This window comes from Mustela lutreola, chromosome 9 (assembly GCF_030435805.1).
Source record: "Mustela lutreola isolate mMusLut2 chromosome 9, mMusLut2.pri, whole genome shotgun sequence".
Lineage (NCBI taxonomy): Eukaryota > Metazoa > Chordata > Mammalia > Carnivora > Mustelidae > Mustela > Mustela lutreola.
Genome location: NC_081298.1, coordinates 85,485,892 through 85,507,394, shown reverse-complemented (window position 1 = coordinate 85,507,394; position 21,503 = coordinate 85,485,892). Strand labels below are relative to the sequence as shown.

The 21,503-nt window shown below is 41.2% G+C and overlaps 1 pseudogene; it reads right to left on the bottom strand.

The window, feature by feature from the left end:
• Positions 1-14,033: 14,033 nt before the first annotated feature.
• On the bottom strand, positions 14,034-18,535 carry LOC131840184 (phosphatidylinositol N-acetylglucosaminyltransferase subunit P-like; annotated as a pseudogene).
• Positions 18,536-21,503: the final 2,968 nt, after the last annotated feature.

Below are 21,503 nucleotides of genomic sequence, written 5' to 3'. Positions count from 1 at the left end.
AGTTGGGGCCATAAACAACAACCCTCTCTATCAATAGCTAAAATATTAATTACTGATGGAAAGTATGGAACCTTGGCACTGGAATTCTTGGAGCTCCAGTCCAAATCCCTTGGAACTGACAAATGAGAAAAATGAGGTCTGATAAGTAGGTTTTGGGAGGCCAAACACCCGATACTAGAGATAATCTCTTGAGTGTTTGTCAGTTAAGTCACAGGTTAAAAATCACCAGCCTGAAGCAGACCCTTTATCCCAAGATTACTTTGACTTTGCAACAGCAGAAAGACATAAAACCTCATTATCAGATGCAGATATCAGAAATCAATGTTATGATTCCCTGGGGATTTGCTCCATCTCCCACAGAATCCTGATGCTAGAAGAACCTAGAATTCCCAGGTGAGTAAAGACCAGCTTGTGCATGATGCCGTATAAGGTCAGTAACTTGAAGGGGCACAAATAGCCATCTCTGTTAGGGTCATAATATTGTTTGGGGAATGAACTCTCCTTAAAGAGAAATGCAAAATCATACTTGTAATTATTATCAAACTGCAAAATTATATTCAAGAGGAGAGGCCCATAATTGCAGCATCAAGCACGAGACAGTGCCATTAAAATGATTATCAAGGCATAAGCCTATTAGAGAGCTTAATGCCTCATTGCTGGCATCATCCCTCTAGCTATCCCAGGTCTGGAAACCAGCTCAGTTGTAAACACAACTGTTACAAAACAGTGATTTGCAAGGGGCATAACAAAGATCTGCTGACCTTTACCAAAGGTCACAGCTGCTTGGCTAAGGAGAACAGAGAACATTTCTGAAAAATGAAGATTCGTCTGCCAACTCCAGTTGGCTCTTACTGAGAAAGAAAGTATGCAAATCTTCAAGTCCTTCCCAGTTGTTCAGCCATCCAGATATGGGTATAACGGTGAGGTCTGTCACCTTCAGATAGCCAGGTGCCGCCTCAGATGGATACAGGAGCCTAAGTCTTGGCTGCTCGTGGCGAAAAATCATGATATGGAAATCTGCAAACCCAAGTTCAAATCCCACTCTGTGTCCTCATGGATAGAGCAAAATCTATCTCGAAGAGTTCCCAAGAAGGGAAAATAAGGTTATTTATGACCAAGTAACTATAGATAATTGGTGCTTACTAAGTTTGTTTCACCCTTGGCCTTGACAGTGGGACCAAGGCCTCATCAGGATGAAGTACAGGTGGTATCTTGGCATAAATCTTAGGGATTATCAACATTTGTCCTGGGAGCCCACAAGAGGAACTGCTACTCTCTCTTTATTCCAAAGTGTTTGTATATCATTAATCAGCATCACAATTGAGAACAGGAAAATCAATGGGCTGTATCTGGGAGGAGCCACCTGCTTGGTCTTTTAGGACCCAGTGAATGTTGAAATTCACTTGGCAAGCTGTGTCAGCAAAACCATCGCCAGGAGGGGCAGGGCCTTTTCCTTAAGGATGATAGAGAAATCAGAGAGCAGTGGACCCCACAGATGGTTCCAGTTACTTTCACTGTCAGCGTCTTTGCTGTAGATATCTTTGTTGTGAGCATTTCTGTCAAATAACTAAGTAGCAATAAGGCAATTTTGCCATTAAAGATTAAAAAGTAGAGGTGCCTGGCTGGTTTAGTTGGTAGAGCATATGACTCCTGATCTCAGAGTTGTAAGTTGGAACCCCATGCTGGGTGTATAGATTACTTAAAAAAATAAAATCTTAGGGGTACGTGGGTGGCTCGGTTGATTAAGTGGCCAACTCTTGGTTTCAGCTCAGGTCATGATCTCAGGGTCATGGGATGAAGCCCAGTGTGGGGCTCGGTGCTCAGTGTGGAGTCTGCTTATCCCTCTCCCTTCCTCTCTGCCTCCTCTCTCTCTCTCTCTCTTTTTCTAAAATAAATCAATAAAATCTCTAAAATCTTTTTAAAAAGATAAAAAAGTAATTGGTTGACAGTCTGGTTTGTTTGACAGTTTGGTTTCATTTCTCGAGGCAATTCTCCCTTTTTTAAAAAATATTTTATTTATTTATTTGACAGACAGAGATTACAAGTAGGTGGAGAGGCAGGCAGAGAGAGAGGAGGAAGCAGACTCCCCGTGGAGCAGAGAGCCCAAGTGGGGCTCCATCCCAGGACCCTGGGATCATGACCTGAGTGGAAGGCAGAGGCTTTAAACCCCTGAGCCACCCAGGCACCCCTCCCATTTTTATATGATGTAAATCTTAGCTCTCATAATGGCATAATGGTCTATATGGTCTATATGGTGGCATAGAGTTTTGAACCCACATTTCCCTAGAACTCTGGGACCTCTAATAGTGGACAAGTGACAGTATACCAAGAACAAACGGCAGTATGGAAGGCTTTCACAACATCATTGGAAGTCCAATTACCGATGTGCATTTGTACATGCACAGTACTTGGAATCTGATGCCTCTCTTAATGAAGGAAGAAATCTTAGCAAAAAAAGAAAAAATGAGACGCCAAGAAATGGGAAACAAATCAACGAGCAAAATAGTAATAATAATAATAACAATAATAATAATTCTCTGAATGAAAGACTTTGAAGACAACTACTAGGTACAATCTACAAAATAAAATCAGTTATTGAATCATGAATCAACATTATACATTTTGAATGTAGTCAAGTATTTGGTATTTTGCGATAAAGTCTTTTAAATCTATTCATTTTCCAAGTTTCATTATGTTCTTTTTAATGGATGTCCTTCTTTTATTTTTTGCCATTTTACCTTTTATGTCAAAATTGTCTTACAGCCAATAACTCATATGGAGGAAATGCTTGCAGCAAAGATGCTTAAGGCAAAAAACTAGCATGCCTGTGGATTGTCTTAAAAGGGAAGCAGGGTACCTGTAACAAGGTGGATAAATCTCAAAACATGTTGAGTGAAAGAAACCATACATAAAAGAATAGACATGAAGTACAAGAACAGGTAAAAACTAACCTATGGTGATAGAAATCAGAACACCAGTTGCCCCAGGGACAAGAAGGGAATTAAATTAAAAGAGGTATAAGGGAATTTTCTGAGATAAGAGAAATATTCTATCTGTTGATTGGAATGATTGCTAAATGGGAACACACCATTGTCAAAATTTACCACACTGTACACGTTTTTTTTTTTTTTTTAAGATTTTATTCATTTATTTGAGAGAGTGAGAGAGAGAGAGAGCACAAGAGGGGAGAAGGTCAAAGGGAGAAGCAGTCTTCCTGCTGAGCAGGGAGCCTGATGTGGGACTTGATCCCAGGACCTTGGCATCATGATCTGAGCTGAAGGTAGACACTTAACCAACTGAGCCACCCAGGTACTCCCACACTGTACACTTTGAATTTGTGCATTTTACTGTTAATAAATTAGACCTCAGCTAGCAAAAGAAAGAAAGAAGAGAAAGGAAAGAATTAAGGAAGGAAGGAAGGAAGGAACAGCATGTAGGTGGAGGGAAATAGAGACAAGTAGGCTCCCACCCACAGCCATGCTGGGCAGTTTCCTCAGCACCAAACTGGGACAGCTATGAACTGACATTTCAAAATCAACTGCAGAAAGGAGAGAATACATTTTTCTAAAAATTAGTACCCTCTTCTGAGCCAAACGTTAGGTTTAAGCCCTTGTTCCTCTGCAAATTAAAATGCTTTTCATCACATTTCCTTCGCTTCTCGTCTAAAGCCTTCCAGGGTGTGGTTTTCCTGAGGCAGCACCCTTTAGGAGTCACCTTCCCTCCACTTCGCAGCTGCATGGAGACATTTTTGGATTTCATTAACTCTAAAAACTTTGTGCCCATGACGCTGTAGAAAAAGGATGCAGAGTTTAATTGACTGGCCAAAATCAAATTAATGAGCATTAGAAGTAAAAAAAAAAAAAAAAAAAAAAAAATTGGGGTCACCAGGAAACTTTCTGGAAGAATCTTGACAATCAAACATTTCAGAAAGGGGGTGCCTAGCTGGCTCAGTCAGTGGAACATATGATTATAGATCTAGGGGTCATAAGTTTGGGCCCCATGTTGGGCATGGCATGTACTTTAAAAAAGAAAAAGAAAGCGAAAAAGGAAAGGAGAAAAGAAAAAAGAAAGGAAAGTGAAGGGAAAGGGGAAAGAAAAGAAAAGAAAAAAAGAAGCCTACGTGATCTTTCGGGGAGCTCTGGTTGCTGGGATGTCTCAGAGTTGTCCGAAAGTGGGGTGACAAACCTGGGCCTTTTCACTCTTGCATCAACCAGATATTAGATGTGAGCTGCCCTTGGGAAAGGGAACATGACCATGGGCAAGGTGACTCTTTTCAGCAGAGAAGTCTCAGAAAAGGACTCAACTGATGGTGGCTGCTATGAACCCTTCCAGTAGATGGGGAAACAAGTGCTTCAGTCTTGGAGAGGGACCTGGGGGGCCCAGCATGTCATCCACTATAGGTCGGATGGATGTGCATTTGTAGTCCCACATGTCTCCTAGAAAGTCTCAGCTAGGAGTCCATACTCATGTCCAGAGAAAATGCTGTATATCAGCCTTTACCAGGACTGTCCCTGGAACTCAATGATCTCACTACCCTTCCACTTCCTTAGGAAGAGGTGATAGAAGAGCCTTTGTCAGCTCCCAACCTAGCTTTTAAGAGTGGGACAGCTGGGAGGTGGCTGTGTGGACTGATTTTGGGTGGGACCTAGGCTCTCAGACTTATGGAGCATGATGCCCATAAGAATGAAAATCCACAGGATTAGTCTTGAACAAGCCGAGATCCTGCTAAGGCTTGGCATCTGCTGAACTTCCCAAATTACACACATTAAGCTGTTCAGTTCCACATTTCCATAGTGTGCTTCCTGCCAAGCTTCTTAGCGCAGTCTACACAATAAGAAAATCAAAACGAGCAGTTAGAGCAATTCTGGATACGACAGGTCAAACAAATAAGCCTTTATCTAGGACTTCAACAGACATAGTCAACAAGGGCCTAATCCAAAAATGAGACTTGGACAAAAACGACTTTGCAAAACAAAAAGAGGGGGATGTAGAGATATTTTCATGAATTTTTTTCTCTCTTTCCTTGAAAATACTAAAATAACGTATTATTCGGCCTCCCAGTGCTGCTCTGTCCCACCATCCCTCACCCCTAGCTTCTTCTTCTCTAACTCCATTACTAATCTGGCTATTGGGCCAACTCATAGGAAATGTTATGCTAGGGTATGAAAATAGTCACCACTGAAAAAAGCTGGGAAACTTACTTTGTTCATTGTTATCTACCTAATTAAATACTGAAGGATTAAAGCTGTTAAGTGTGAGTGTTGTATATGAATTCAGGAAGTACAGAGACTATGTACAGAAACCCTAAGCATTCCAGCTAAGTAGTGCCACTAGTGTAGTGGGGAGCCAAGATGCGACAGAACTTTATTATTTAATTATTATTATTTTAACAAGAAAAAGCAAGTTTGTAGTTACTCCTCATTCTAGCAGTAGAAACCTCTTGTAGACACTCACTGTTCTGTAGAAGGGGAAGTACGAAACAACTCTTTATCCTTTTTCCCTCTCTGGAGTGATAAAGGCCATGCCTTCTCATACAGGTCCGTAATCCTGTGCAAACCCAAAATCCATATAGCTCTGGAAAATGGGAGGCACTAAAACTAACTTGATGGCAAAATCTGACTAGAATTTTTGAGAAGGTAGTTCTAGTTTCTATTTATTCTATGTTTCACTACCCATATGTTAATGTATTTGATCGTAGGTGCTGCTGCAGACATATTAATATGAATGATAATACATATTTTGGGGGAATTATCAGCATATAGATTGTAACTGAAGTCATGGGAATGGCGGAGATGGTAAGGGAATGAAGAGACTGAGAAGAGAAGAGGGCCTAGGACAGAGCACCTGGGACCCAGATATAATGAAAGGGCCAAAGGGAGGATCTAGCAGAAGGAAGTCAAGAGGAAGTGAGACAGGAAGGAGGAAGACGAGGAGCAGCGATGCCGCAACCCAGAGAAGAGACGGTTTCGCCTGGCAGGGCGGTTATCAGCACCAGCTTCGGGGGTCAGTGGTGGACCAGCAGGCTGCTAAGCCTCAGAGAGCTTGTCTTCTGCAAGTCTGAGAACATGTCTTAAACCCATATTCTCTTTTTAACAGCATGGAGCTGTGCTTTGTTCATTGTCATTGCCCAATAAAGACTTGTTAATTAATTGATTATGTCAGTAAAAGCCCTAGGTCAGAGAGGCAAACCTGCTTTTGTGAGGCCTCATTGCAGATAAAAGCCTGGGAAGACAACAGAAGGAGCACAGACAAAGAGCAGGAAAAATGACAAAGGAGTGAGATGGTAAGTTTGCTCACACAGGAACAACTGGAAAAGAGAACATGCAGGGAAGAACAGTAGGGCTGGGTAACAAGAAACAGTAAAACGGGTAAGTCTTTAAGGTGGAAAGAGTAGGAACCGTGGTGGAGAGAGAAAAATAGGTTAACCAAATAAAGAATTATTCTTAAACTATGGGTCAGGGCAATGTATAGAAACTTAGAGATAATCAAATCAACAATTATTTCACAAATGATATAATAAACAGAGTCTGAGATACTCTTTTAAGGGAACAGCTAGTTACTGGAATCAAACCTGGAGTCAAACTTAGGGCTCTGGGTCCAGTCCAGTGCTATTTGATTAAACATAGAACCTCAGTACCAGGGGTGCCTGGGTGGCTCAATCAGTTAAGGGTGTGCCTTGGGCTTAGGTCCTGGTCTAAGAGTCCTGGGATCAAGTCCCACATTGGACCCCCTGCTCAGAGAGGATTGTGCTTCCCCTCTGCCTGCAGCTCCCCTTGCTTGCACTCTGTCTCTTTGTCTCTCTCTCTCTCTCTCTCTCACTCTGACAAATAAAATCTTAAAGAAAAAAAAAAAAAGTGACTGTTGCCTACTCTATCATCTAATACCCAGCACAGTGCCTGGGCAGAAAGGACTCAATCAACCTTCCCTGAATGGAAGAATGAGATGTCCATACTTTTTTTTTTTTCCTTTTAAGGTATTTTTTTTTTTTTTAAGATTTTATTTATTTGTTTGACACAGAGAGATCACAAGTAGGCAGGGAGGCAGGCAGAGAGAGAGAGAGAGGAGGAAGCAGGCTCCCTGCTAAGCAGAGAGCCCAATGTGGGGCTTGATCCCAGGACCCTGGGAACATGACCTGAGTCCAAAGCAGAGGCTTGAACCCACTGAGCCACCCAGGCATCCCTGAGATGTCCATTCTTAACCCACTGAGCCACCCAGGCGCCCGAGATGTCCATTCTTGAAAAGATGCAGCATTGGGATGTCTGGGTGGCTCAGTCCATTAAGCATCTGCCTTCAGCTCAGATCATGTTTCCAAGGTTCTGGGATCAAGTCTTGCATGCAGATCTCTGCTCAGTGGGGAGTCTGCTTCTCCCTCTCCCTCTGCCTATCTCTCTCTCTCTCTGTAAAATAAATAAGAAATCTTAAAAAAAAAAAAAAGAGAGAGAGAGAGAGAGAGGGAATTCAGTCCTAGGCCCCTCTCCCCATGTCCTGCCTTTCTATACTTTCAGCAGTAAAATCTGGTTAAAGTAAACATCTGGGCAGCTGCAAGCATCTGCATGTAATCACAGACCTGGGACTGAAGCACTTTCAATGGGCAACAGGCACCACGATGGAATTATGGAATCAAGGACCAGAGATAGAGGGGTTTACTCACTTGCCTCGGCTGGAAACCCCTGGAAAGGAAGAACCAAGCAGAGCTTCAGAAATTTACCATGGAAATTAATTTTTTAAATGTATTAGGGTGGAGAAGAGTGTCTTATTCTCTTTTCCAAATGGGATTTACTTTTTTTAATAATCAGAAAACATTAATTAATTTTCTTAAATATTTATTTGTTCATTTTTATTTATTTTTTTTTAATATTTTATTTTTATTTATTTATTTGAGAGAGAGACAGTGAGAGAGAGCATGAGCGAGGAGAAAGTCAGAGAGAGAAGCAGACTCCCCATGGAGCTGGGAGCCCGATGCGGGACTCGATCCCAGGAATCCAGGATCATGACCTGAGCCGAAGGCAGTCGTCCAACCAACTGAGCCACCCAGGCGTCCCTATTTGTTCATTTTTAAATGAGTGGGGAGTTGGAAAGGAAGAGTTAGGGTAGAACAAGCTTTTTGCCAGTTTGACTTAGAATCAGGTCATGCCAGGTGAAACCAATTCTACTTTCCCTACCCTTCCTGTTCTCCTTTGGTGGTTTATAAGTGAACTTTTGCGCAAGGCAGCAGCTTGCATAGAAAAGACAATGAAAGCATTTTCTTGACTTGGTGAGATGGGAGATCAGTTAAAGGACAGAACCAGAGAGAAAATGAACACTGGAGAATGGGTGAAGTCATGTGACTTGGTGGAGAACCACTTCAATGAAATAGTACCTGAGTTCCTGTTACAAGCAAGACTAACGAAGGTAGAACATGGTGCTCACTCTTAAAATATGTGACTGTTTCTGGGATGCCTGGGTGTCTCAGTTGCTTAAGCATTTGCCTTTGAGCTCCAGTCATGATCCCATGGTCCTGGGATGGAACCCCATGTTGGGCTCTCTGCTCAGCGGGGAGTCTGCTTCTCCATCTCCCTCTGCCTGTGCCTTCCCCTGCTTGTGCTTTCTCTCTCTCTTTTTCTGTCAAAAGAATGAAAGAAAAAAGAGGAAAAGAAAAGAAAGGAAAGGAAAGAAAAGAAAAAAGAGAAAAGGTACAGCACATCCTTTCAGGTAGAAAAAAAGTTCTCATGCTCTTTTCCTTGACTTCTTTAGATCCATTAGTCCCAACAAGTAATTTCTGCTTTAAGATGTCAGGAAGCCCAGGCCTCATGGTACCATTTCCTCTCTCTGCCCAGTTGGTTATTACATTCACCAGCCATCTCCCAAAGTCCTAGGCACTGGGAAAAAGACCTAGAGCCTACTCGAGCATTGATGGCAATCAAGCAGTCTGTTCCAAGACCTCCAGGTCCTCATGTCTAAGGTCAAACGTGCCATTCTGGCCCTAAAAAGACCCCAGAGACAGTTTCTCCTCTTCAGTGGCAGGTTCAGGCCTGGCTGATATGTGGTGGTATCAGAGGCCAAAAGCTGTTCTTACTTTGCTTCTAAAGGTACTTTTAGATGCCAGAGAAAGGAGGTTTTAACCTCTATAGCTTAGAACACAACATTCTAAAAACAGTTGAAAAGGCCTTGGAAAGTTCTCAGATGAAGTTAATTAAAACCTTCCCCTGTCCTAAGGGTCAGTCCTGCTGTTTCGAGTTGTTATCCAACTGAGTCTCTGGATAAGCAAGTCTCCCAAGGACTGGTGGATTCAGTTTAGAAGCTATGCCACGTGGAAAGTGCCAACTGCCCCTGCAAGGGAAACATTTGTTTTCTGCCTTAAAATCTCTAAGCAAGAACTGTAGGAGAGCACAAAAATATTTTTTAAAAAGATTTTATTCTTTTATTTGACAAAGAGAGAGAGGGAACATGAGCAAGAGGAGGGGCACACAGAGAGAGAGAAGCTGGCTCCCTGCTGAGCAAGGAACCTGATGTGGGGCTCCATCCCAGGACCCTGCGATCATGACCTGAGCCTAAGGAAGATGCTTAAACAACTGAGCCACCCAAGCGCCCCTCAAAAACATTTCCACTAGTAATCTGAACTCTAGCTCATACTGCCAACTATCAGCCAAAGGAATCCTATCCCTCAAAAACGGTCAGGAAGGAAAACTCTCTGATACACAGCATGGAGTACGATGCTTGCCATCAGAAGGGCTAGCTTTGTTCTGGGAAGAGGTGATGGCGTCAGTCTCTCTTTACAATGTCAGTAAGCTCATATCACTGAAATGGAATAAGAGAGTTACCATAGCAGGAAGGCAGTGCCCTCTCTTGCTCTCAGGCTACACTAAGAGATTTCTTAGTACAAGGAACTGAGCCTAGCCCTGGCTTGGCCACACACAGCTGGGAGGCATTTCAGGAAACAGGGAGCCATTGTCCCCAACAGGATGCACACTTCGCCAGTGTGTCTATTCATCAGCCCAGCACAGGTTGGCTTTGCCGCCTGTGGATCAACAAAGTCCTTCTCAACAAATGTCAAATGGCTTTGTGCTTTAAGATTCCCAAAAACAGATGTAGTTGAGGTGGCTAGTTACAACTTAGGGGTTATTATGCCCAGTCTACTCTGTAAATAGTGACTGAGTGACTGACTTAAAAGAAACAATGCCATGTGCTAGTGGAAAACCAATGTAAGACTCAGATCCTTGACCTCTAAGAGTTTGTCATCTAGTAGAGGGGGCCCTGGGAATGTCAGCCAGGGGCTCTGCCAATAGCCAGGGTCTCCTATAGAGGGGAGATGCCCCCCCCCCGCCCCCCACCCAGAGCGCTCTACTCAGAGATAGCACCAAGCTGTTCTATCCCAGGAATGGCCATTATTAGGCTGGGGACAGGGGGTTAGGCCAAGGGCCACCTGCATAGTCTAGGCAGTGCCTCAGTGGGCCAGCATAGAAAGATGGGCTGAGCCAAACTTACAGGAAGAAGAGCTAGGATCTGGGTGCACATGGAGGAGGCAGAGGGCAGACATGGGTAGGAGGTGGATGCTTGAAGGCCATGCCCTGCAGAGAAACTCCTGTGACCTGACTTTACCTCTGCTCCTGTCTTGCTTCAGGCCCAGCTATCTTCCTTCTTCTGGGTTCCTCCATAAGTGCCCTTCTAACACCCATGCCTTAACACACACCCACTCAGACACGCTACCAGTAGTTATGGTAGCAAGAGAATCTTTTTTCTTTTTTCTTTCTTCCTTTTTTTTTTTTTTGCTTGTTTGACATTTTATTTATTTATTTATGGTTTTATTTTTGAGTAATCTCTACACCCCATGGGATTCGAACTTGCAACCCTGAGATCAAGAGTTGCATGCTCCACCAACAGAGCCAGCCAGGTGCCCCTCTTGATTTATTTAAAGTGGAATTAACGCATAGAACAAGAAAATCTTTATTCCTGACCAAGAGGGAAGCGGGATAAGAAAAGTCAGGCAATAACCATGGTACACATTGGAGGGCTTGTGATCTTGAATGTTCAGTCTGGATGTACTTTTCAGCTTTGCCTAGGCCTGACATGGCCAGAGGGACTGTCCGCTCTATGAGGACTGCCTTGCTTACTGCTGCGTCTCCTAGTTCGGCACCTGCATAGAGCTGGTGATCGGTAAGTGCTGGTTGAATGAATGAATAGACCAGAAGCCAGGCAGATGAAGCTAGGTTTAGCATTTCCTGTTTTCTGTGTGTTACATTTCTACATTCAAGGATTTCTTGATCCTCTGACTTCCAGTGGGTTTCAGCCAAATGGTGAGCCCTTGCCGGAAATCAGAGGGAAGGAGGCAAATGATGTAGGGTTCTCCTTCCCCCGACTGACAGCTACACTGTGTAAGGTGGCCCGCTCTATTCCATCCCTCTGCCTGTCAATTCTCTCACTCTGCAGGCTGAGGCATGGGAGTGACTCCCAACCCAGTGTGATCAGCCCCAGGTAATACCTGTCCTTTGTGGTTTCCCCACCAACCATTCTAAATAACCCCTTTATTAAAAGTTACTTAAAGCATCCAGTGTGAATATAACATCTGTTTCCTGCTGAGACCCTCACGGACAGAGTTTCCAGAAACCCACTGTGTACATTTTGCTCTCTGGTTTTCTCTGCGTACCAGCACATTCTGCTCCACTCTGTCGGCGGGTACTCGTTGCTTCACAGAGGAGGAGGCTTGCTCAGACTGGCCTAGTATACGGTGAACATGGTGGAGTGGCAGAAGGGAACAAGGGAATATCCTGTCCCAACACCAGCAAATACATTGCATAAGTGCTAAGTGAGGAAGACCACTGGTCGCTACTTTGCCCACCACAAAGTCTCACCTTCTGCTGGGCAAGAAAGCTTTCCTTCTCAGATAAAACTAGTTTCCTCGGCTAAAAAAAGCTTTATTTTTAATTAGATTTTATGGCACAACTACAAAATAATAATCAAAGATTCTTTTGGGGAGAAGGCCACTGCTCCTCCCTGACCACAAATTAATTTACCCAAATTAATGCAGCAGAAGTAGGGGGGCAGTGGATGGGGGAATCCACTCTTCTCTGTCATGTTTTGCCTTTTAAATTTGATAAGCCCTTGAAGAGAAAGAGTTAGTGAGCATATCAAGCTGGGCTCCTCTTTCAGCCATTAGTGCTGGGTTAAGGAGAGTAGGTGGAAGGGCTATTTTTATTTTTATGATAACTTATCTTCCCTGAACATACTAATGGGGAAAAGTGCATTTTAAATTTTCTAAAAAAGGAGACTAAAAGGGTCTCATGTGATCCAAGCTTTCTCTCACTTCTAGGAAATATATCCTCCCTTGGCTCTTTGGTACATATTATCTCGTCTACTTGGGATCTGGTTTTAAAGCAGGTTTCCTACTAGGGAGAGTCAACAGCAGTCTAAGAGAGAAAGGCTTGATTTCCTACCTAATGGAAAATGGAAAAACATGGGATCTGTACGCATTTGTTCTCTTTCTTCCCCGCCCTTACCCCTTTAAAGAGGGGTATACTGGTTCCCTGTCTTTCGGCAACAGCCACTTGAAAGAATCATGTGGTGATTATTAATTTTGCATGGGATCAACTCTGGCCTCAGCTTTCATTTGAGATGCAGTTACATGAAAAACAGACTGAGTTAATTTCATCCCCTCCAGGGTTGCTTGGCAACAAAGCCTAGTTCCAGATCATCTCTCCTCCTTGGCCCAGAGTGATCTCTTTGGGGTGCCGCTCATGCTAAGGCAATCACCACCCTGTTGCTGTTGCTCCTGAATGTGTCCCTGTGGTCTTGATGGCACAGAGGGTTTGTGGCTTTGCTCCAGTCACACAGCTTGGGGTCTATGTAAGCCCTGAGCTTGTTAGCACAGAGAACATACTACGCTTGGGGAATTTGGGATTCAAACAATTGAGGTTAGACAGGAAAGAGAGGGAACATGAGCAATATCTCAGGTGATGCTGGAGGGCAGGGGGCTGAAGTTCTTCTTCCTTTTTATTTTTTTAAAGCATTACTATGTTCTGATTTGGAAATCTTTCTAAGCTACATTGTTAAGTGATAAATGCAAAGTCCAGAAGAGTATGCATAGGATGCTGGTTTGGGGGGTGGGCAGGAAGAAGGAGAAAAGTGGAGGTATGAAAATATTTTGTTTATGTTTCCTTAAAGAAAAACACAGATGGCCCCCTGTAAGTGTTTGTGAGGTATGAGAGTAATGGGCTGGAAAGGGCAGAGGAGGTGGGCTCCGTCTACTGGCTAGACGGGATGCTGCCCAATTCATGATTCACTTCACAAAGTCAATTAGATCTTCAAAAAAGAAAAAAAGAAAAGGAAAGAAATAAAGAAAGGGTAGATGCAAGAACAAGATTTTCCATCTGTGTACCTCTTTGTACTATTTCTCTTTATAAACTAAAAGAATGTGTTGTCCAATCAAAAAGATTTAAAATAAACATTAAACGAGTGTTAGAACCCCAAAGCAAAGTGTTAATGTTCGGTAGAGTTGAGGAGGTTTGTTAAAGGTATATGGGAACTTTTTGAAATGTTTTTATTATTAGTAACCCCAACAAATGTTCTAGGCTTCCCTTCCTGTTTTAACACCATTCTTCCTATCTTTTATAAAGGAAGTCAGTAGCTACATTTTGAACATTTTGAATGACTTGGTAGGAGATAGGCTATCTCTAAGAATTCTGAGTTGCAGAGAAAAGCTGTCAGCTAGGAATATTAGCCTTAATCAGGATGTGCATCCATCTCTGTCCCAAATGGCTTCAGCTGTGGTCCCTGAAGATCAGAAGGCAGAAGTGACAACCTTGTCAGGGATTGGCCTAAGAATGGAATTCCCATGGTAGAAGCATAGCTCTTCAATTCATACAAGCCCTCAATTGTACCTTTGTGAGGGTTTTCCTGGATATTCTTCAGTGTCTTCTTTAATCTCTGCAGCAAGCAGCATCTCCTCATCTTCCAGATCATTCTGTTGGTAGTTTGCTCCACTAGACTAAACTCCTTGAGGAAAGATATAATGACCAAGTCATCACCACACACAGCTCCCTTGGTAGAGCAGAAGTACATACTTTTTCTTAAAATTTTTATTTTGAAGTAATACTTGATTCACATGAAGTTGCAAAAAATATACAGAGCAATAAATGCCTGTTTAAAAAGAAGAAAAAATAATCTTACATCAGTAACCTAACTTCACACCTAAAATAACTAGAAAAAGAAGGGCAAATTAAATCCAAAGCAAGAATAAGGAAAGACAAAAAGATTAGAGAGGAAATAATGAAATATAGAATAGAAAAGCAGTTGAGAAAATCAGTAAAACCAAAATTTTGTTCTTGAAAAATCAATAAAATTGATAGACCTTTAAGCTAGATTGATGATGATAAAAGGAAAGAAGACTCGAATTACTAAAATCAATAATAAAAGAGAACGTTACTATCAACTTTACAAAAATAAAAAGGACTGTAAGCAAAAACTAAGAACAATTGTATACCAACATTAGGTAACACGGATGCCATAGATAAATTCCTAGAAAGACAAAAGCTACTGAAATTGAGTCATTAAGAAATAGAAAATCAGGGCCACCTGGGTGGCTCAGTAGGTTGGGCAGCCCCCTCTTGGTTTGGGCTCAGGTTATGATCTCTGGTCATGGGATCAAGCACTGGGTGGGGGCTCTGTGCTCACCAGGGAATCTGCTTGGGATTCTCTCTCTCTCCCTCTTCCTCTGTCCCTTCCCCTGCTCATGCTCAATCTCTTTCTCTCTCTCAAATAAACACTAAACTTTTTAAAAAAGGAAATAGAAAATCAAAACCACAATGAGATATCACTTCATACCCACTTGGACAGATATAATAAAAAGAAACACAATAACATGTTAGCGAGGATGTGGAGAAATCAGAATTCTCATACACTGATGGTGGATATGTAAAATGGGGCTGCATCTTGGAAAACTGTGTCAGTCCTTCAAAAAATTAAAGAGAGTTATCATTTGACCCAAAAAATCCACTCATGGGTATATACTCAAGAAAACTGAAAACATATGTTCAAAAAACCCATACATAAATGTGTATAGCGACCTTATTCATAATAGTCAAAAAGCAGAAACCACATTAAGTAATGAATGAACAAAATGTGGTATATCTATAGGATGAAATATTATTCAATCACAGAAAGGAATGTAAAACTCGTACATGTTACAGTGTGGATGAATCTCGAAAACATGCTGGTGAACAAGGCCAGACACAAAAGAACAAGTATTGTATTGATTCCATGTAAGTGAAGTTTCAAGAATAGGCAAATCCACAGAGACAGAAAGTAGCTTAGTAGTTTCTAGAAGATAAAGGATGGGGAAAAGGGGAGTGACTACTGAGGATAGCGTTTCTTTTGTGGTGATGAAAATGTTCTAGAATTAGTGGTTATTGTTACATATATGTGGCCAATATACTAAATTGGACAATGAATATACCAAAGTCCATTGAATTGTACATTTCAAAAGGGTGAATTTTGAGGTATATAAATTATATGTAAATTTAAAACAGAATGAATAAAAGCAGCAGCTAATGCCTTTAAATATGTGATAGGAGATTCCATTTACCTTCACCCAGTGGTGTATTACTGTATGTCATATCACAACCAGGAAAATGACATTAGTACAATGCAAAAAGCTTATTTAGAATTCATCAGTTATACATGCCCGTGTGTGTGTGTGTGTGTGTGCGCGCGCATGTAGTTCTATGCAATTTTCTCATGTGGAGATTCATGCAAATACCACCACAATTAAGATACAAACCTGTTTCATTATCACAGGTGTCCTTCCTGCTACCCATTTTACTCATGTTCTCCCTCTCTTCCATCCCTAGCCCCTGCCAACCACTGATCTGTTTCCTATCTCAATAATTTTGTTATTCCAAATTTAATATAAATTGCTACATAATACATAAATGTAACCTTTTGAGTTGGCTTTTTTCACTCAGCGTTCAGCGTAATCCCTTAGGATCTACCCAAGTTGTTACATGTATTCACAGTTCATTCTCAATTTTTCATTTTTCTTTGGTAATACAGCATTTTATTTATTCTTTCTGTTAATAACTAATATTTAAAAACATTTTCAATATTAGCAGAGCTTAATCACCTGGGTGGCTCAATGGGTTAAGCTTCTGCCTTCAGCTCAGGTCATGATCCCAGAGTTCTGGGATCAAGCCCCGCACCGGGCTCTGTGCTCGGCAAGGAGCCTGCTTCCCTTCCTCTCTCTCTGCCTGCCTCTCTGCCTACTGGTGATCTCTGTCTGTCAAATAAATAACTAAAATCTTAAAAAAAAAAAAAAAGAGAGAGAGAGAGAGAAGTTCAACTTACTTTTTTTAAACATCTTGATACTGTGTATTAATAAAAGATAGTCAAAATAATTATGGTCAAAATCATTATAGCAAAGATCACAAATAAATACTGGGTGTCAGTATGTCTACATACAACTCAGTCTTTGGTGTAAAGGTCTTCGGCTGCAAAAAAGAATATTTGGTTTATGTCAGTAACAGTGATCTCTCTTAATGCTGAGATAGCCTCTTGGTATTTCTTCTGCTGTTGATTTTTAGCATAGTTATCTGTGCCTATAGGAATGGAATTGAATAAAGAGGTACTCATCATGTAAACTCCAAATTAAAGTACATAGCTGATTATTGTAGGAGGTAAGCAGGCAATGCAAGTGTCCAGTATTTCTAAGGCCAAAAGGTTAAGCCTAAGAAGTCTAATCAAGATTCAGGAATAATAGTCCACACAAGATATCATATAAAGCCAAACAGGGAGCTCAAGAGTAAAGCCATAAATCACTCTTTCTGGCAGTGATGATAGTGAATTTTCCATCATTTTCCTCATGAGTTTAGACAATCAGACAGTCTCAGCACTAAGTCCTCTGTTCAAACACTGCAGAGGGTAGGGGTAAAGAGAGAAAAGTGAAAGGCCAAAGTGTGAAGGTACCTCTAGCCCAGGCACAGTTGTACCAGAACTCTCCCTGGGAGTGGTAGTACAGGGGACACATCTATTTCCCTTATTTTAAAATAAGTTTTTATTTTCAGAACAGTCTTAGATGTTCAGACTTATTTAGATAGTACAGAGAGTTCTTATATACACCACACCCAGTTTCCCCTACCATTGGCATCTCTCATTAGTACATTAGTATGGTACTATTAATGTGCCAATCTGGATACATTCTTAGTAACCTAAGTTCGCATTTTAGATTTCCTCAGGTTTCCCCTAATGCCATTTTTCTGTATCAGGATCCTATCTAGGATACTATATGATGTTTGCAGTTATGTCCCCTTAGGCTCCTTTTGGCTGGGACTATTACTCAGACTTACCCTGTTTTTGACAACACTTGAGAGTTTTAAGGACTTCTGGTGAGATATTTTGTGGAAGGTCCTCCAACTATGATTTATCTGATGTTCCCTTATGATTAGACTGGGGAAATGTGTTTTGGGGAGGAAGGCCACAGAGAAGAGGCGCCATAATCATCACATCTTATCAAGGGGTCATACTATCAACATGACTTCTCACTACTGACGTTACTTACCCTTGATCAGCTGACTGGGATAGAGTTGTCAGAATTCTCTACTATAAACTTTCTCTCTTTTTTCTTTCCATACTATATTCTTTGGAAGAAAGTCACCATGCACAGCCCACATTTAAGGAATGAGGAATTATATTTCTCACCCTTAAGGGTAGAACATCTACATCAATTATTTGCAGTTCTGCATGGGAAATATATCTAATATCCTCAATGTATGTATTTACTTAATCACTTTACTTATATCTGTATGGAGTCATGAATGTTTATTTTATACTTAGGGTTATAATATAATACTATTTTGCTCATTGTGTTTTTCACATTGTTCCGGTTTTGGCCATTATGAGCTCATCCAGTTGGCCCCTATGTCCCCATATGACCATCACTATGAGGTTGGTTTTGGGTTTTGGGGTTGTTTGTTTGTTTGTTTGTTTGTTTTTTGTTTTAGCACACTACTACTTTCTGGCACTACAAGATGCTCTAGAATCAAACTGCAAATTTCCTGTCCCATTCCTAGAATCAGACTTTTCTCCAAGGAGGGGCGGAGGGAGGAAGGAAAGGAGGAAGAAAGAAAGAATACAGAGAGTTGCACCTGGGTGGCTTAGTTGGTTAGGCATTTGTCTTTACCTTGTCTTTGGTTATGGTCCTGGGGTCCTGGGATCAAGCCCCATGTCTGGCTCCTTGCTCCCTGTACTGCTCCCCTGCTTATGCTTTTTTGCTATGTCTCTGTCAAATAAATAAATGAAATCTAGGGAGAAAGAAAGAAAGGAAAAAAAGGAAGGAAGGAAGGAAGGAAGGAGGGAAGGGAAGAGGAAGGAGAAAGAAGGAATTCAGAGATATCCATGTATTGTTTACCAGTTCATCCCAGTGCTAACAGCTTGCAACACAATATTAAACCAGAATATTGACATTAATACATCCACCAATCTTACTCAGATTTCTCTAACTTTTTACTCATTTGAGTGTTTATACAGTTTAATCTCATGAAGAGGTTTATATATCCGCCACTACGTCAAGATACAAGGATCTCTTTGGCTTCCTTTTATGGTTATACTCATTTCCATCCACCACCTCTTCCCTACATTCCTAATCACTGGCAAATACCAATCTGTTCTCCATTTTTATTTATTTATTTTTAAAGATTTTATTTATTTATTTGACAGACAGAGATCACAAGTAGGCAGAGAGGCAGGTAGAAAGAGAGAGAGGAGGAAGCAGGCTATCCGTGGAGTGGACAGCCCAATGCGGGGCTCTATCCCAGGACCCTGGGATCATGACCTGAGCCGAAGGCAGAGGCTTTAACCCACTGAGCCACCGAGGCGCCCCTGTTCTCCATTTTAAAAACTTAGTTATTTGAAGAATATTATATAAATTGAATCTTTCAGTATGTATCTGTTTGGATGGGCTTTTATTTGGACTCGATATCATTTCCTTGAGATCCATTACATTGTTCTGTGTATCAGTAGTCGGTTACTTTTCTATTGTTCCATAGTATTCCACGATGTAGAAGTACTCAAGTTCATTTAACCATTTCATCTGGTTGAAGGACATTAGGGTTGTTTTTGCTTTTTGGCTTTTATAAATAAAACTGCTATAACCAACTCATGTACAAGTTTTTGTGTGAGTACAGGTTTTTAATTACTCTAGGATAAATATTCAAGGAGTGCAATTGCTAGGTCATGTGGTAAGGGCATGTTTAGGTTTGTGAAAAACCTAATTTTGTCTCAGTCATTCTGACAGATGTGTACATACATTTTTTTGGAAAGCCATAAATATTTTAAAACAATTGAACCAGTACCTACTGGCTAACATTGCCTGTATGCCCAGCTCCAGGTTAGGCTCTTTGCATATGGAGGAAACCCAGCTTACGTACAAGGACTGGGGAGGCAAGACCAGAGTAGGAGAGGATGCCTGAGCTCCTGTCAAGTCATTCTGACAAACCCAGTGAGCTCATCAGTATTGCCGGGTGTTGGATAATAAACCCTGAGTCCCTAGCAGAAACCTGTGTCAAGGAAATCTCCATGGAGTTCAGAAGGGAAAACAAAAACAAAACAAAACAAAAACAAAAACGAAAACCCAACAATTCTGTGAAGGAGTAGAGGAAAGAAAATATTGGATCCAGTTTGGGTGTTTGAAAACTCCATGTAAAAAGAATGGCATTTACTCTCTGGGTTTCCAAAAAGAGGTTCAGATTCTGCCTGTGTTTTGCAAAGAAATAGGACAAAGCTAACAAAGGCCCACCTGTGGCAAAATGAAACTGATTTTCAACCTGAGAGACCATCCTATCTCTTTCTAGTAGCTGTTAAAGAAGAGTCCTAGATTATCATCCAAGTTCTCATTTTCCTCAGCTTCTGTCTATTGTATTAAGCTTAGGGCATTAAGTTCCATTTACTGAGAACTGTGAGTATGGACTGTGCAGTTACTGAATCTCAGTAATCTAAGGAGTAGATGACCTTGATATATCAAAAATATTTAGCTTTTTTTTTTTTAAGATTTTATTTATTTATTTGAGAGAGGGCGCATGGAGTTAGGGGGAGGGAGAAACAGAGAGAGAGAGGGAGAAGCAGGCACCTCACTGTGCAGGGAGCTGGCAAGGGGCTTGATCCCAGCACTCTGGGATAATGACCTGAGTTGAAGGCAGGTGCTTAACCTACTGAGCTACCTAGGCGCCCCCAAAATATTTAGCTTTAAAAAAAAATAATGTTTTAGGGGGCACTTGGGTGCCTCAGTGTTAAGTGTCTGACTCCTGATTTTAGCACAGGTCATGATCTCAGGGCTGTGAGATGGAGTCCTACATCTGGCTCCACATTGGGTGTGGAGCCTGGTTAAGATTCTCCTTCTCTCCCTCTGCCCCTCCTCTCTCTATTTAAAAAAAAAAAAAGTCAACTTTGACATGACACAGAACACTATGCTCAGGACCACATAGAGGAATAATACTATCAGGGGACTTTCTGTCCTTCCTGGCATACCTTTCTCCACCCCTTCCCTTCCTGGCCTTCACCCCAGGGGACATCTATTGTCTATACTCTGCTCTGATTTTGCTAAAAAGTATTTATTTATACCCCACCCTATTCCAAAAAGGCTTTGAAGAAATTTAAAAATTAAAGTATTTTCCTATATAAAACAGAACAACAAAAAGGAACAACAGAACCAAAACTAGTTAGTTAAAAGGAACAGAAAAAAATAGATATGGCCAAGTTTGTATTTATCATCCACAGCAATTATATTTTGCTTTACAAAGAATGCTCTTAGCCTCTAATACTCAGAGGCAACAATACTCTTTTTAAAAAGCCATCATTTGAATTTCCCATATGATGTCTTCAAAGTTTTAGGTTCAATTTATATGCCCTTATTTTCCATTTCACTATTTCGTTCTTCAATTATTGAGCTTTTAGTGGCTTATCCACTTAAATAAACATCTTAAAAAGTATTTTCCAATAGTCTAAGACTCCAGCTGATGGCTATTAATCCTCAACAGATGGTCCCTCTGTTGCTCCCATAGACAAGCATTATTCATCTGAAAAACTTTCTGACAATAATTTGCAAAGATGTGATGAAGCCAGTTTTTCAGAGAGAAAACTCAACTGAAGAATAAATACATATTGAGGTACTCTTGTTAATATATGCTACCTGAGGTTAGGGCCCTTGTCTCTCTTGTCCACTAATGTGCCTCTTATAGTGCCTGGAACATAATAGACATCCAAGTGGTTACTAAAAATTACTGAATGCCCTCTTTGCATAGGAGACTCTTCTCAGACATTCTGGGAAAATGCAGAAATAATAATCCTGGAGTTCATGACCAGCAATCTTTCATAAACACATCCAAGTCCTATGGCAGAATATATATCTATTTAATGGTGGGTAAAAGCTTTAACTTTCTATGCAAAGGGTTTTCAGAAGACCTAAGCTTCCCTTTGTGGTTTCCCTCTTCTCTGGAGATCATAGAAACACCGCCCAGGTCCATGATGGGAAAGTAGGAGAGCAA